This window comes from Helianthus annuus, chromosome 2 (genome assembly GCF_002127325.2).
Source record: "Helianthus annuus cultivar XRQ/B chromosome 2, HanXRQr2.0-SUNRISE, whole genome shotgun sequence".
NCBI lineage: Eukaryota > Viridiplantae > Streptophyta > Magnoliopsida > Asterales > Asteraceae > Helianthus > Helianthus annuus.
Genome location: NC_035434.2, coordinates 9,761,228 through 9,779,148, shown reverse-complemented (window position 1 = coordinate 9,779,148; position 17,921 = coordinate 9,761,228). Strand labels below are relative to the sequence as shown.

The 17,921-nt window shown below is 37.0% G+C and overlaps 1 pseudogene; it reads left to right on the top strand.

Moving 5' to 3' along the window:
• The first annotated feature begins 285 nt into the window (after positions 1-285).
• LOC110885687 lies at positions 286-17,015 on the top strand (annotated as a pseudogene).
• Positions 17,016-17,921: the final 906 nt, after the last annotated feature.

Sequence of the window (17,921 nt, the reverse complement as noted above, 5' to 3'; positions counted from 1 at the left end):
CAAGCTCCGGTACTGACATTGCCAGACGGAGTCAAAGACATGGTGGTTTATTCGGATGCTTCATTATCGGGGCTCGGATGCGTTTTGATGCAACGGGGCAAAGTTAAAGCTTATGCCTCGAGGCAATTGAAGATACACGAGAAGAAATATCCCACGCACGATCTTGAGTTGGCTGCGGTGGTATTTGCCTTAAAAATATGGAGGCACTACTTATATGGGGTAAAGTGCACCATATTCACAGATCACAAGAGCTTAAAATACTTCTTCGATCAGAAGGAGTTAAATATGCGACAAAGGGGATGGTTAGAAACGGTGAAAGATTTCGACTGTGAAATACACTATCACCCCGGAAAGGCAAATGTGGTAGCGGATGCTCTGAGCAGAAAAGCGGACTATATCCCAATACGAGTAAGGTCGATGCAGCTCGTGGTGACCTCGAGTATACTTGAACGTATTCGAGAAGCGCAATTAGAAGCAGTGAAAGAGGAGAATTGGAAGAAAGAAAGAATAATCGGCCAGTTGAAAGATTTGTCGGATAGGAATGACTGGTTGAAGACTCGATCCGGAAGGATATGGGTTCCAAATACTTGTGGGGTAAAGACGCTTCTACTGAATGAAGCTCATAAATCCCGATATTCAATCCATCCGGGGGCGACCAAGATGTATAATGATTTAAAACAAAACTATTGGTGGCCCGGGATGAAAAGAGATATTGTGAAATATGTGGAGAAGTGTTTGACCTCCTTGCAAGTCAAAGCGGAGCACCAGAAGCCATATGGTAAACTACAACCATTTGACATCCCAATTTGGAAATGGGAACAAATCACCATGGATTTGTTGACCAAATTGCCCAAAACCAACAGTGGGCTTGATGCTATATGGGTAGTTGTGGATAGATTGACAAAAGTGCTCACTTCATTCCGATTCGTGAGACGTATACATCCGGGAAGATGTCGGAGGTGTACACCAATGAAATCATAGCACGTCATGGGGTACCGATATCCATTGTGTCGGACAGAGATACTCGGTTTACTTCGAATTTTTGGCATGAATTCCAAAAACAAATGGGAACTAAATTGTTCATTAGCACCGCTTACCATCCACAAACGGATGGGAAGAGTGAAAGAACAATACAAACGTTGGAGGATATGCTGCGGGCTTGCATTATTGACTTCGGGGGTAGTTGGGATGTCTATCTACCCTTGGTAGAATTTTCATATAACAATAGCCATCACGCAAGCATTAAAATGGCCCCGTATGAGATGTTATATGGTAGAAAGTGTCGAACTCCGGTATGTTGGGGAGAAGTGGGTCCACGAGGACTAGCACCTACGGATATAATCCGAAGCACTAATGAGAAAATTGAAGTGGTGCGAGCCCATTTGAAAGCGGCCCAAGATAGACAAAAGTCTTATGCCGACAAAAGACGAAGACCGATTGAGTTTCAGTTAGTTGATATGGTTATGCTAAAGGTTTCCCCATGGAAGGGCGTTATCAGATTTAGAAAAAGGGGAAAACTAAGCCCGAGGTTTATTGGGCCATTTAAAATCATCGAACGGGTTGGCAAGGTGGCTTATCGCTTGGAATTGCCGGAAGAATTGAATGGAATACATGGCACGTTTCACGTGTCGCAATTGCGAAAGTGTCTAGCGGACGAAACGGCTTATATCCATTACGATGATATCGAAGTGGATAATAGCCTGAATTATGCGGTGAGACCAGTGGCGATTTTAGATCGAAAGGTCAAGCACTTGCGAAGCAAACAAATCGACCAAGTCAAGGTCAAATGGGAGCATAGGAAAGGTTCGGACACTACGTGGGAGTCCGAAGAGGAGATGCGACATCTCCACCCTACATTATTTGGTACGTACTTTGGTTTCGGGGACGAAACCCTTTTAAGGGGGGTGGACTTGTAACACCCCGAAAATATAAAACTTTATATTAGAATTATAAAGTATAATAAATGAGAATTTACTAACTAGGAATTTTAACCTAGTTAGTTACAAGTCTAGAAATAACTTATAAATAGGGTTAAAAACAACTAAACTATAAGTTGAACAAAGTGGAAGGGCCAAAATTGTAAGAATTTAAACTATAATGTTAATTTTAATAAAAGTCAAAAAAAAAAAACAAACACCATTTGAAGGTGTCTGGTCGCACAGGAGGAAGCCAGGGGCGATCCCCACTCTTCAAAACCCTAAAACTTCACTAAATCTGCAAATTGAAGGCTCAATCCAAGTCGAAATCGAAATTAAAGCATAGATTGATCCTCATCACAAGTGGATTACAAGGTATGTAAAATTTAATGAAAACTCTTAACTTGAAATTCTCATGAAATTGGGAAAATCTGAAATTATGGTTGCATGTGTATGTTATGATGATTTAGGAATAACTATAGTGTCTAGGGACAAACCCTAGACAAATACAAGCTGAAATCATATGAAATTTTAGTGAAACCTATGAACACCATTGTAGGTGATTAGTGGGTTATGTGTAATTTGATGAACACTAGGAAATAGATTGTTGATCTAGTGTAATTTGACAATTTTGAAGTGATTTCAGGAAATTAGAAGATAACAATCATATAAAAAGGTTGAATGATGTGAAAATAGGATTAAATGATAAACTAGAGAATTGATGTTTAATCATGTAAAAATCTGCCCTTGAAGTGCTTGTTGAAATGCCTCTAAGAAGGCTTAAAACTGAAATTCCAAGTTTAAACGCATAATTATGATGTTTTGGTGTATTATGCGAATTATGATTTAAAGAGAGTTCTAAACATATCACAAATGAACTCTATAGGAACAGGCGCAGGAGCATCAAGCGGACAATCGGGTGGCGAACCACGTTTGAAAGGCCTACTTTGAAGGTATGTAACTTGACCCGTTACATTAAATAGATTTTTGATGATTATATTATGCGTAGTTAAATTTTAGAATACGGGTTGTTTGAATTAAAGCGGTGATGTCGCTATATTGAATAATAGGTCAAATTTGGTTGGAACTCGTTGGTAGTTGTCACAAAGGAGGATTCCTTAGACGAGCCAAACGGGTCGAATAATCAAATAAAGCATGGATATTGCTTCGTAATATGATTGATTGGTCTATTGTTGACAATTGAATATTGACATATTAAAACACGAGAATTTAATATGTTGGTTGTTAAAATAAAAGATTCGAGAAATTGGTATGGGCAACACAAACAAAACAGTCAAAAACTTACATGTGCAGAGGCTACCGTAAGCTACGGTACCACCGTAACTTACGGTAGAGGTCACGAGGTTACGGTGATTTACCCCTGTGTTACGGTGGAACCATAGTTTTCCAGAAGCCACCGTAACTTACGGTGACTACCGTAAGTTACGGTGGAGCCCTAAAACGAATGTTGAACTTTGTACATTTTCTGAAATCAAATCCGTTTTTTTTAAACGTAGCATTGATTACGTAATATTCCTAAGAATTTCTAACATTAAGATTTGTTAAAATCTTTAGTTTTCAGGTTTGGCAAGAACATGGATATGATCAAGCATGTTTGAAGAACCGAACACAACCTCTTTTGAAGCATCCGCAATGTTTTAAATCTTAATTAGACTTGGTTTATGGGTTGTAAACAATTGTTAAACAACTTTAGAAATGTTTTAACTTAGTCGTTAGTTGACTAAGGTTTATGCTACATATGAACTTCTTGCTTGAAAGTTTATTTTAATTATGAAACTTCTATTTACAAAGGTATAATCTATTATTAAATCTAGTAAAATTTGAAGGGTGTTACATCGTGTAATTGATTTCGGAGGTAATTGGGATGATTACTTACCTTTAATAGAATTTTCTTATAATAACAGTTATCACACAAGTATCAATGCTGCACCATTCGAAGCACTTTATGGACGAAAGTGCAGAACCCTGGTTTGTTGGGCAGCAATTGGGGAAAAGCAACTATCTGGACCTGAGATAGTACAAGAAACAATAGATAAGATCATTCAAGTCAAGGAACGACTGAAAGCAGCACGTGATCGACAGAAGAGCTACGCTGATAACAGACGTAAACCGTTAGAATTCCAAGTAGGTAACAAGGTATTGTTAAAAGTTTCTCCTTGGAAAGGAGTAGTAAGATTCATCAAAAGAGGAAAGCTAAGTCCCAGGTATATTGGACCTTTCAAGATTATTAGAAGAATAGGACCTGTAGCCTATCAGCTACAACTGCCAGAGGAAATGGCAGGGATACATGATGTATTTCATGTATCTAATCTCAAAAAGTGTTTAGCTGATGAATCACTCGTGGTGCCTCTCAAGGATATAGAGGTAAATGAACAACTCAAGTTTGTAGAAAGGCCTCAACAAATTGAAGATAGGAAAATCAAGAACCTCAAGCATAAGAGATTAATTCTGGTCAAAGTGAAGTGGGACTCCAAAAGAGGACGTGAATACACATGGGAGCTTGAATCAGAAATGCAAAAGAAATATCTGCACTTGTTCCAGTAGATCTCGAGGACGAGCTCTAAAACAAGGTGGGGAGGATATAACAACCCTGAACCGACACCTTTGATAATTTTTCCGACGCCCTAAAATTATTTAAAATATCCCAAAATGTCTTTTAATATATCCCGTATGTGAAAACCGAGCCCGAAATATAACATAATATTAAAAATAAAATATTAAATCCAAAATATAAGTTGAGGCGGGCCGCGTAGGATTCCACCTCAACACTACGCGGGCGGTAGCAAGGCTGAAACTTAGTCCGGTGAGCTTTAAGTTTAGACGGGCCGCGTAAGCCTAAGCTTACTTTTACGCGGGCCGCTAGAGATCAGTAAACGCGGAGACACGCTGAGCTGACACGTGTCGACATCGTGGCGGACCTATACGCCAACCCAGCTAAGCTACATGTTGACCGGGTGTTGACGCGGGCCACGTAAGGCTTCGCCTTACCTTACGCGGGCCGCCTGAAAATCGAATTCAGCAACTATAAATAGATGGCATCGGATTTCATTTCCGTTCGCTCACAATTCAATCTCGAATCCCAATTTCTGAATTAGAGGCATTATAGTCGGGTATTATACCCTGTAAAATAGCGAGGTTCTGCTACGATGTAAGTATTATAACCCCTGGAGACGTATTAGATACTCTGCCTGATTGATCTAGGGTTCCGTAACGGTTGTCGTGGTTCTGCCCGACGTAGTCGTTGGAATACCGTCTCGGGGAGAGTATTACTAATGTTAAAATGGGTTATTATACTAACACACGTGCATTTGTGTAATTCATAGATTATTCCCAGGAAATCATTACTGAAAACCCTAAGACATCAATGTGAGTTGATCCACTTTTTGTAAATCTTTTTGTTAACTGCTTTTACAAAACCTCACCAAATTAAATATATACAAAGCAGTTATTGAGTATTTGTAAGAATACAATTATAGTGGGTAGGTTGGGGTTTTGTATACAAAATTGGTTACTGGCGTGGTAACAACCCATAAGTTGAGTATGACCGTACCACTGATATTAATTGTGATGTCTTGGAAACAAATGTAATTGCGGATGTGCCCTCAATACTGCAAATTGGTTTTATTTAAACTTGATTAAACTGGGATTCACTCACCAGTATTTCCCACTGACAACATGTTTTTAAAACGCGTTTCAGGTAACAAAATGTGAAAGCCAAATAGAAGCCAGCTGGACAGCACTGAAGGCTTGGAAAAGTGGCAATAAAGTTACCTAAAAAGAAATAGATGTTTTTCTTAAATAAAATAGGGTGTATCCCTATGAAATTATGTGTACTGAAAACTTGGGTTTTACCCATGTATTTAATATTATAAAAATGTGGTGGTTTACTCTGATTTAATATTTCCTAACTACGGTCCTGATGAAAATTTCCGCTGCCAAATTGAATAAATAACGTGATACCACCGAAACTGGCTCGCGGCCGCCCGTTCTCGGGGATTTGGGATCGGGGGCTGTGACGTCACTGCTCTGCCAAGAACTCAAAACGGAAACGATACCATCTGGGTGATCGTTGACCGCCTCACGAAATCTGCGCACTTCCTTGCGATCAAGGAAACTGATAAGTTCTCTCAACTTGCTGCTGTTTATCTGAAGGAAATGGTTTCTAGTCACGGGGTGCCAACCTCTATTATCTCTGATCGTGATCCGCATTTCATATCTGATTTGTGGTAATCAATGCATAAATCGTTCGACTCACGTCTCGATATGAGCACTGCTTATCACCCACAGACGGATGGCCAAAGCGAACGAACCATCCAAACACTTGAAGACATGCTGCGAGCATGTGTGATCGATTTTGGTAAAGGGTGGGAGAAACACTTGCCGCTGATAGAGTTCTCTTACAACAACAGTTACCATTCTAGCATTCAGGCAGCTCCGTGGAAGAATTGTACGGTAGGAAATGTCGTTCTCCTCTCTGTTGGGCTGAGGTGGGTGACAACTAGATCACTGGTCCGGAACTTGTACTTTAAACTTCAGAGAAGATTATTCAGATCAGAAACCGTATGGCGGCAGCGCGCGACCGTCAGAAAAGCTACGCTGACAAGCGTAGGAAACCCTTGGAGTTCGCTGTAGGCGATCGTGTTATGCTGAAAGTCTCACCCTGGAAGGGTATGGTACGCTTTGGGAAACGCGGCAAGCTTAATCCGCGTTATGTTGGACCATTCAAAATTCTGGAACGAATCAGTAAAGTGGCCAACAAGCTCAAGTTACCTGCTGAGTTGGGTAACGTTCATGATGTTTTCCATGTGTCACAACTAAAGAAATGTTTGTCCGATGAAACACTGGTGGTACCGCATCAGGAACTGAAAATCGACGACAAATTGCAGTTTATCGAAGAACCCATCGAAATCATGGATCGGGAAGTCAAGGTTCGTAAGCACAGTCAAATTCCGATCGTGAGAGTCCGTTGGAACTCAAGACGTGGACCGGAGTTCACGTGGGAGCGCGAAGATCAGATGAAGCTCAAGTACCCACACTTATTCCCAACCGACCAATCTAAATCTGATGCAACTGGTGAATTTCAGGGCGAAATTCCCTTTCAAGTTAGGGATGATGTGGCACCTATGGAAAATCCACAGTCATCCTGATTTAACATCTTGCCGCTTTGGATTACTTGTCAAATTTCGGGATGAAATTTCTTTCAAGTTGGGGATGATGTGACAACCCGAGATTTCAAGGTCTTTCCTATACACATCACTTGTTTCACAATCCTGTTTACGTGGTGTCGCGTGTAGTTTATTTGAATGATTAAAGTATTCTTGATGTTTGATTGTTATATGTGTGTTAATTATTGTTTGATGTGGACTGAAAACCCTTGGCGATGAAGGTTAGGGTTCTTCGCCCAAACCTAAGTCAACGAAGATTGAGTCTTCGTCCCAATCAACCTTCGACGAAGTTGATCCTTTGCCGGATGATACTTCGCCGAACTGAGACATTGGCCCATATTAGTTCGTGGCCCAGAGTGGGCCGGACTATTAGTTTAAGTGTATAACCCCTCATAATCTATAGACGTAAATACGAAACCCTAAATTTCTCTCTTCCTATCCTCCGTGCGACGGCAGTTTGGGGAATCTCGAAGCGTATTTCATGTACCTAGCATCGATCATCTCTCGGTGAGTATGATTACGAGTGTAGTTATTTGTTTGATTGTATTCGACTGCGTGTAATTGGTTAATATGTATGCAACAATGATTTAAACCATGTTGATCTAGAGTTGTAGATTAGTCTGATTCATACCACGAGCAATAATATCTGTTGAAAACAAACAAATTAAGGTTGATCTATTAGTGTCTTTGACTGTTATTAATCAATAACAAGGGTATGAAATTCGGTGTTAATACTGTGGGGTTATTAGTTCCGATGATAAACGACGATTAGGGTTGAATGAACGTCCTAGAATAACTGTTGATTGATCTAATAATCATGCCACTAAAAATGTTAAGTGGTGCTCGACGAACTCTCATTAATCTTCGCCGTACATATACACGACGAAGATTAGTCCTTCGTCGACTTGTATTAGACAAACCATCTGGACTCTTCGTCGTGTTCATATTCGACGAAGAATCAACCTTCGCTAAACTGGATTCTTCGCCATTAAGGCAACTGTTTAGGACAGGGAAACAATGATGATGTTTATGTTATTGGACACCTGTGTTTGTGATAGTCTATTTGTGGCATGATTGTGATGTTAACTAGATATGTGGGTCTCGACTTGACTCGACTCGTGTGGGTAGTCAATCCACCTGTTATATGCTATTATGATAACTGAGTACTTGGTATGCAATATAAGGTGATTTTGTGATAGATGCAAACTGTGTAAGTAACTTGATTGATTGTGAAACTGACGTTGATTGGGTTGACGTTGACGTTGATTGTGATAGATGCAAACTGTGCAAATAGTAACCACGGTAGGGTTTGGGTTGACCAACTAGGACAGGTAACTTAACATACCGAGCAAATCAAAGGTGAGTCCATTCCTCCTGAGCATGTGTTCCGGTGGGTGGGACAATCATTAGGTATTCCTGAGAGGAATAAGTTATTTGGGTAAAACCTGGGATGTTGGATAATACACTCAATTCCTATCACCAATAAGTCCCATCTTGTTTGTTACCTGAGAGGTAACGGGGTATTAGTTGATAGCGCTATTTAGGTTTGGCATCCTCACCCCGTACCTGAGAGGACGGGTGTGAACTAATGACCCAGTCATGACCAATGCTTAGATAGGGGAATTGGGGAAGTGTAAAAATAATCTGGAGCCATCTTGTACGGTACTCGAGTTATTATCAACATTATTATCAGTGAACTGAACTAAACACTTGGTAACCAACGTTTTTGTAAAATTATGAACTCACCAGCGTTGTCTGATACACTTGTTGCATGCTCGCAGGTCGTTAGGTGCTTTGGATATGGAACTTACTATCTGGATGGCTGGAGTGGTCATAGGTCGTACTGCTTGGATATGCACGACTTGTTTACTATTTCCACATACACTTGGTTTTGAAACGTTTAAACAATGTTTTACTATTTGCTTCCGCTGAATATGTTAAACTTGGAATTATGTTATGAATGTTTTATCGTGATGAATGGAAACTTGTTTTATAACTTGACATTGGTTCAATGTGATTAGTGGCTAGATCCTGGTACGTCACACGCCTAGCGGGGTCACCGCATGTGGTATTTTAGGGGTGTGACATTTTGTAACTCCTTAGCCATGGCTTGGTTGATCCCTGGTTCCTGCATAAAACCATGGTTAGTACCAAAAGATGTATTGAAATTGTTACCTCCTGATTGACTTGGAATTGGTATCCCAGAAGTGTATCTGAAACAAGATACGTCTGGTGCAAGAGTGGGACCAGATGAAGCAATAGTTTGCATGGGGATGAAGTCTCCTAAGTGAACTTCAGAACTTCTGGGTGGTTGACTCCCTGAGGTTCCTTGATCCTTGAAGATGTTGGATCCAGGATACATCGGTGCTGAGGGCCTTGGAGGATGCTCCATGGATCCTTGTACCTGGGATGAGGATCCTTGATGTTGAAAGTAGGATCCTTGAGCTGGAAGCGTCCCTATGTATCCTCCCGAACTAAGGATGGATCCTTGATGCTGAGATGAGGATCCTTGAGGCTGGAAGTAGGATCCCTGAGGCTGTATCGCTGCTAGTGATCCATGCTGCAGACTTGATGATCCTTGATACTGAACACTTGATGCTTTTGAATGCTGGATTGTTAATGTTGGAGTAGTGAAATCCAACGACCTGGCATCAATAGGGAGTGATCCTCCGCTGATTTCTTCTGCTTCTTGATTTCATCAATTTCTTGAAGGATCCTTCCATTAGTTTCATCTTGTTGATGCATGTATCCTTTCATCTGCAAAATCAAAGTATAGAGATCACTGTTAGTAGATGTCAAAGAGGTAACAGTAGTAGCTTTTGTGAAAACGGGGGTTGTCTTCTTCTGAGCATTCTCAGCATTCTTCTGGAATGCAAGGGGAAGAGGAGGCAACGACGCAATGCTCTGAGATGAGGTGACCATCGGCATGGCACTTGAAGCAGCTTTTCCCTGAGAAGCCATGTGGTTGAAGGTAATAAACAGAAATGAATGAAATGAACGAAATTTTCAGAATTGAAGCACCAATTGCCCCACGGTGGGCGCCAAACTGTTTTGGTCAAAAATCTGAGTAAGGATAATGTAACCAAACTTTGAATGTGAGGTAGAGTACTTAATGTGTTGAGCGATTGTATGAACAAGTATCAAATAGAAATGACAATGGACACAAGGATTTATACGAGGAAAAAGCCCTTGATCAATGAATGATCTCCATCATAAAAAACCCCAGGTGATGGAAACTACCGATTACCAACTATATTGAACAATAAAGATTAGAACTTTGGATGATATTGAGCTTATTACAATGGAAATTCTAAAGTGTTGCGAGAGCTGTGTTTGAGAGAATGTATACGAGTGTGTGTGTTGTAAAAACTGATAACTACTCAAGCTCAATACACCACTAAATATCTAGTTAATCCTCCCTAACTAACTATCTGAAATTCTAGTTAAACACCCACGTTCATCAATAACGGTCATCAACCTCATGCACGTGCACAAATGGAAGCATATTCCCCGACATTCCAGGTTGGAATAAGTCCACTTCGAAATGTACCTGCAAAATAAGGCTAATGAAAGAAGAAACAATTGTCAGTTATTTAGAATAACAGTGAGGATCCGTGATCCTTAGTCTTCCTGCCCCATTTCTTAAGGATCCATGATCCAGGCTAAACTTAGGATACATGATCCATAATTGTTAAAAATTCTATCCCTAACAGTAACTATCACATTTGAGCAGGGCCAGCCAAAAGGGCTTCAAACCCTAGGCCCAAGCCTAGAGCCACCCAATTTAAAAGGCCTCCAAAATTTGGTGTGCTTTCTTTATACTAGGCTCAATTATTATAAGATAATACATTAAACAACTCACTTAGGGGCTGTTTGTTTAGCTCTTAATGGTTCAGACCTCTTACTAGTTCAGTACTTAATGGTCCAGACTGTTTGTTTCGTGAGCGGATGTCTGAATGGTTTAGACATTTGCCTCTGAATGGTTAAACATTATACTGAGTCTGAATGGTTAAGATCTCTAATCTGAATTGGTCAGACATTTGCCTCTGAACGGTTAAGCATTACACTGGCTCTTAACGGTTCATACCTCTTACTGGTTCAGCACTTAATGGTTCAGACCTCTTACTAGTTTAGTACTTAACTATTCAGAAGTTGCCAATCAGCCCCTTAAAAGGCCTGCAATTGAAACAGCCTATTAGTCTATTACCCAAATTGAAAAACCTACAATCATTAGCTATTATATGAATCGAAAAAGATTTTTAGAACTTGATTATGATAATTCCATCAAACGATTTGCTTCAATTAAAGCTCGAATAATAAATTTTAACATATGCTATATCTATAAAAAATGTAACTTAATTTTTTTTAACTACGCCAGTTATAAAATTTTTAGTTTTTAATTGCATGTACGAAGCCCGGGTAAAGAAGGAGGATTTTGTTACTAAATATGTTGAAAAGGATAATTTTGCAAAAAGGTCTTCACTTTTTAGTTCGCTTAAGACCTCCGAAAACGTAGCAATCGCCTTGCATTTTAGAACAGTATTTTGCCATATTTGGAGTCCTTCCCTTGGGAAACTGTGATCAAATTTACCATTATTGGATGGTCAGGAGGAAAGTGGTCCAATATTTTGATATTCGGATCTATCCTTATATGGACATATAAAGAGGTAGTCTTGTGTTAGGTTTTGATGAGGGTAGTTGAAATCTCTTAAAACATCCTGAAGGACAGACCTCTCATGGCCCTTATCACTTTTGCCCCCACTCTATAGTAGGCCATAAATATTTTTCGTTTTCCCATTTTACTCTATAGTAGGCCATAAATATTTTCCTTTTCCCATTTTATTAAAAATGTTTTATAGTTTTTCTTAGTTAAGTTTTTAACAAATATATGGAACAAGTATACAATTACCAAGTCCCTTCTCTCACCTTTCTAGACATGCCAAATTCTTTCGCCGTTGATCCATTTATTAATATAACTAGGTTTATCACCGCCGTCCCGTTGCGACAAATTTATTTTGTTATTTAGTCTGTATTTACATGTGTTTTGAAAATTACTACGAGCGCGTTGCGCACTAAATCGTTGACAAGAATAAAAAGACAATGTAGAAAAAAAACACTAAAAGATAACCAAAAAGTAGTATGGTAATGATGTTCATATGAAATCCGTGGTCAGAGATGGGTAAATGGTACTGGGTACCGGTACCGAATTTTTTGAACTGAAAGATCTTAAGTACCAAATCGGTACCGATTTTTGGCGTTCGTGGTACCAGTTAGCTACCGGTTTTTACCTTCATATACCGGTACCGTAACCGGTATTTTCGGTACCAGTACCGATTTGGTATCAGTTGGCACCGAGCTCATCCCTACCCCTGAAACTAGAAAAAGAAATCATTAAAAGTAGGGCTGTAAACGAACCAAACTTCTGCGAACAGTTCGTGAACCGTTCGGCGGGAAGTTCGTTTATGTTCGTTCGTTTAGTAAACGAACGAATACGAACAATTTGTTCGTTTAACGAACGAACATGAACAGAAGTTGCGTTCGTTCGTTTATGTTCGTGAACGTTCAGTAATGTGTTCGTTTATGTTTGTGAGCATTCGGTAATAAATTCATTTATGTTCATTCGTTAATGTTTATTTATGTTCCTTCGTTTAACGGTTTTTATATGTTGTATTTTGTCTTATTGTTTTTAGTTTTTAAAAAATTGAAACACTGGTTATCTTATATGCCTCTCACAACATCTCTTATTTCAGTATTTCAATTTTAGTTTGTGTTAAAGCTTGACATACTCTTAATTTTGTGTTAATCATGCTTCTGATAATCATGTCAACTGTGTTCGGATAATTATGTTAAGTGTTTATTTAATTTTTGTGGATTTCTCGTGTAATGTTTGTAATGAAAATGTAGATTTTATTATAAGGCTACGAGTTGGCTACAAAGTCCGAATTTTCTAAAAAGTGTAAAAAGTTATAAAACACCAAAATGTGAACCATAAAACACACCAAAAATCCATAATAACAAAATGAAGAGTACTAAAACATAATATATGTGGGTTGTGTTTTGTATTTTGGATGATAAGACTTTAATTATCATAAGACAAACATTATTGTGTTTTATGTTGATTAGCATCTTATGTTTTATATTCATAGGTCTCCAATTGTGTGTTTGAAGTTTTTATGGACTATTATGGTTTGAATATGGTGTTTTTGTAGTCTTCACTATGCTATTTGTGGGTTTTAGGTGTGTTTTATGGCTGAATTTATAGTGTTTTATGATTTTTTACACTTTTTCAGAAATTTGGACTTTGTAGCCGAACCTCATCCTTATTCTAAAATGAATATTGTATTTATTTATGTTCATAAACGTCGTTTGTGTTCATTTATGTTCATTAACATTTATTAGAGTTCATTTGCGTATGGTAAGTGTTCGTGAACAGTTCACGAACATGCTCGTTTCCTTAATGAACGAACACGAACAAGAAATCTCATTCGCTAAGCGTTCGTGAACAATTCATGAACAAGCTTGTTCCTTATCGAACGAACACAAACAAGGCTTTGTTCGTGTTCATTCGGTTCGTTTACATCCCTAATTAAAAGTTGAATGAAATCAACAAAAAAAAGTTGTACAATACTATTGTTGTTCGTACGGTACCCATGATTAGGGATGAGCAAATGGTATAGGTTTAGCAGTACCGAATTTCCCAAACTAAAAGAGTTTCAATATCATTTCGGTACCGACTTTTGGCGTTTTCTTGAGCAGGTTAGTGCTAGTTTTTACTTTCATGTACCGATACCGAACAGAACCGTACCGGTATTTTCGATACTTGTACTGGTTCGATATCGGTTGACACCAAATTTATCCCAACCCGTCATACAAAAAAATAATCATTAAAGTTAATAAAAAATCATTAAAGTTAAGAAAAACATGAAAATGTATTCAACTTAAAAAGTAAAAAATAATAATAATTATTATAATTTTAAAATAATAAAAGTGTTAAAAAGTATATATATTATTATAATATTAAATCTACTGTTAATTAGGTTGTATTATTAATAATGTGCCACTATTCATTATGTTTTTTTAATTTTAATTAATATAAAAATATAAAATATAAAATCTAAAATATAAAATATAAAATATAATATAATACAATGCAATGCAATACAAGACAAGATAGTATAATATAATAATAATAGGTAGTAATAATAAAGGGTAAGATCAAATAAAAAGTTTATTTTACCTAAGTAGGATGAGAAGAAATCTTAACCATTCATTTTTCAAATCAATGTTTAAGATGAAAGTGTAGGAGAAAGGAGGAGTGCAAGGATATCTTTGAAAAAAATCATATTTATAGATTTTCTCTCTTCACATGCAAGGCAAATGCATATTCCACCCCCATTTCTTAAACGTTCATAGATTTTTTATACGAAATTATTGTTTCATAAAAATTTCATCATAAAATCGAGCGTATTTTTATCTTTAATTTGAGTACCATATTGCTACATAAAATATAAAATATGAAGACTAGAAAAACCCACTAAAATGTGCTGTATTTCTATGTTGTATAACATTTTTTATGCTGGATTTTTGTACTATATTTTTGTGCTAAATTTTTTGTGCTGATTTTTTTAGTCTTAATTTTTTTTCTCAATTTTTTGTGCTGGATTTTTTTGTACTACATTTTTTTGCTGAATTTTTTCGTGCTATATTTTTTTGTACTAGATTTTTTTGTGCTATATTTTTTTGTACTACATTTTTATGCTATATTTTTTGTACTAGATTTTTTGTGGTAGATTTTTTTTGTACTAGATTTTGTTTGTTGTATTTTAAAAAAAACAAAAGTGATGGCACATGTCATTTTCACTCCTATTTATAAGGACCAAAATGTCCTTCATTACTACTTATTAGGAGTGCCACATGTTATCATCACAATTCTTCTTAGACTACTTAGGCAAAATCCACTTTTTAGTGTATCCTTTCCCTAGTTTACAATATTAAATATTATAGTTATAGAAGTTTAGAAGTTTAAATAGTTTTAAAGTTTGAGTTCAGGGGACTGTTTAAAGAATATTTTCTTTAAAGTTGGTTTCTTCCATTAACAAGTACTAAGTTTAATATTTTATGCAATTTACTATAGCAATTTATATATATCTAAGAGAGTTTAGCTATGAAAATTTTTGAAAAGATTTTGAATAAAAATTATAAAACCATTAACTCTACAGTGGGGCCAAAATCCTTGGGACATGATACCTCCTTAAAAATTATATATATACATGCCTTCATCAAAACTATCCAACACACATCTTTCTCACTATTCAAAAATGAGAAATCTGAATACAGTCTCCGAAGGTGTATGGCCTCCGAACATGGAAAAATATTGTTCTCGGATGTGATGGTTGCCAGGAGAAGAAACCTCTTCATGGGTCGTACGAACAACAATAGTATTGTACAACAGTCCCAAGTTCAAAAAATAACCACTCGCAGTCTCAACTATTAACATATTGGTCACTAATTTACCCTAACTAACAGAACCCTAACGCCGTTAGTCTCCGGTCGCCGAAAAACCGTTTTTGACCAATGAGGAGTAGTTGGGTTCATTAGAGGCAGTGACATTAAGATAAAGGGTCACTAAATCTTGTTTTAACTGTTTCTAAAAGTAGTGACATGTCTTAAACTTTACCCCAAATATATTAGCATTGTCCTTACTAAGATTTTAAGAAAAGAGAAAGATTGTTTCACATAACTATGTGTTAACTTTGTCTTTTTTGTTTCACAATTGACATTTACCGAATACACATTTACCTACTCTTTTTCATGTGTTGCTAAGATACCCAATGCTAGATTTAGTACTTATGTTTCACTTTCATGACATTTTGGTGCCCCACTAGCACCAATGTTTTTATAGTGAATTATTCAAGCTCTAATAAGTAAAAATCATATATGTATACTGCAGGATCCTATATTTTGGGTAAGCATGCATAGATATCATCATCAGTTTAATTTGTTGATTCTGAGAAAGATCCACACTCTCCAATCTTCGGATTTTGGTTTAGTCATATGGGTTGGCTCTTTGATAGTGGCTATATTCTTGAGAAGGTACTTTGTATGTTCATGCTCCAAAAAGATTTTAAAAAAAATGTTTATCAATGCCCAATAATTTGTTTAGATGATGCTATATGATTTTGCAGTATCAAGAACGTAAAAATGTGGAGGATTTAAAGAATCAAGCATTTTATAGATTTATATATTCCATCCAATTGCATGGACTGCCCTCGTTTATGTTTTTGGTGGATTTACCTACCTCGTTTGGGTCGTGGTACGTAATAATTTGTTTGGTTTTTTATTTCAACTTTGTGTGGCAAGCGGAATATAGTTGATATGCTTACGATATGGTATGGTGTGGTATGCAGGGAGTAGCAGCCGTATGTGGATATCACACGACTTTTCTAGTGAACTCAGCTTGTCATATATGGGGAAACCAAGCGTGGAACACCAGTGATCTCTCCAAGAACAATTGGTAAGTTTACATGATAAAAATAGTACTCATTTATTCACACACACACACACACACACACATATATATATATATATATATATATATATATATATATATATATATATATATATATATATAGAGAGAGAGAGAGAGAGAGAGTATGTGCTACATTAGTATTTGGTATGATAATCCATAATTGTGTATGTATACAGGTGGGTAGCATTGATTACTTTTGGTGAAGGCTGGCACAATAATCACCATGCATTTGAGTATTCAGCTCGACATGGTTTAGAATGGTGGCAAATTGACTTTTGTTGGTATGCCATAAGGTTTCTTGAAGCAGTAGGATTAGCCACAGATGTCAAATTACCAACCGAGGATCACAAACGTAAGAAGTCATTTGTTTCTCTGAAGAAGTGATAATAGTTTAAGTTTGGGTGTGTATTAAGTAACTATGTAAGAAGAATAATTGTTTGCAGTTTCGTTTGTTTGTTCTACTTGTTTTGTTTTTTAGTTTGTAATTTGTCTGTGCCCGTCATTACTTCAGTGTGTTAAGAATAACCGTATACAATTTCTGTGAAAGCCTATCGGATATCGGATATCGTGGTGTGAATAATTTGCTTTTAATATGTCGATAATTAGTCTAATAACAGACATTTTTTTAAATTACCATATTAACACTTTACCTTTTCACTGAGTTCCTTAGGTAAATCCTTTGGTAATCACACCCACACTTAAACTATTATCACTTGTTCAAAGAAAGTCGAAAAACTTATTTTTTTTCTAGAATATGTTTGTTTTGTTTTGTTTTTCTTTTTAACAACTCACACACACTTTTTATTAGCCTAATTACTTGATTAATACATTAGTTAGATTAGTTTGATTTGTAATATTATCATTGTTATAACTTAAGTTAGAGTCGGTTAAGGGTGTAACACACCGAACCGTTGCATAGATTTGTGAAAGGGTACATATCCTTACGAAACCTATATAAACTCTTCTTAATGGTCCTACACCCATTGCCGGTAGCGACTAAGCCCCAACAGACCCAGGACCTGATCGGAGTGTCACGATCCAGTTAAAGATACATTTATATATCACAAATTACCTCAAACAAATAGTTAGTGGCAGTGAAGGTGTCGAACCACAAAGAGACTATGGCCTATGTCAGGAATCAGGTGATTACAAATTTTTGAACAATTTATGAAGCTTTTTTTTTTAATTTTCTTTGTTTGTTTGGTTGGTTTTTGAAAGAGTACCGGATTAAACCGATAAATTTTACTATTAACTACAAAAATGGTTCACATGAATTACTTGCAAAAAAAA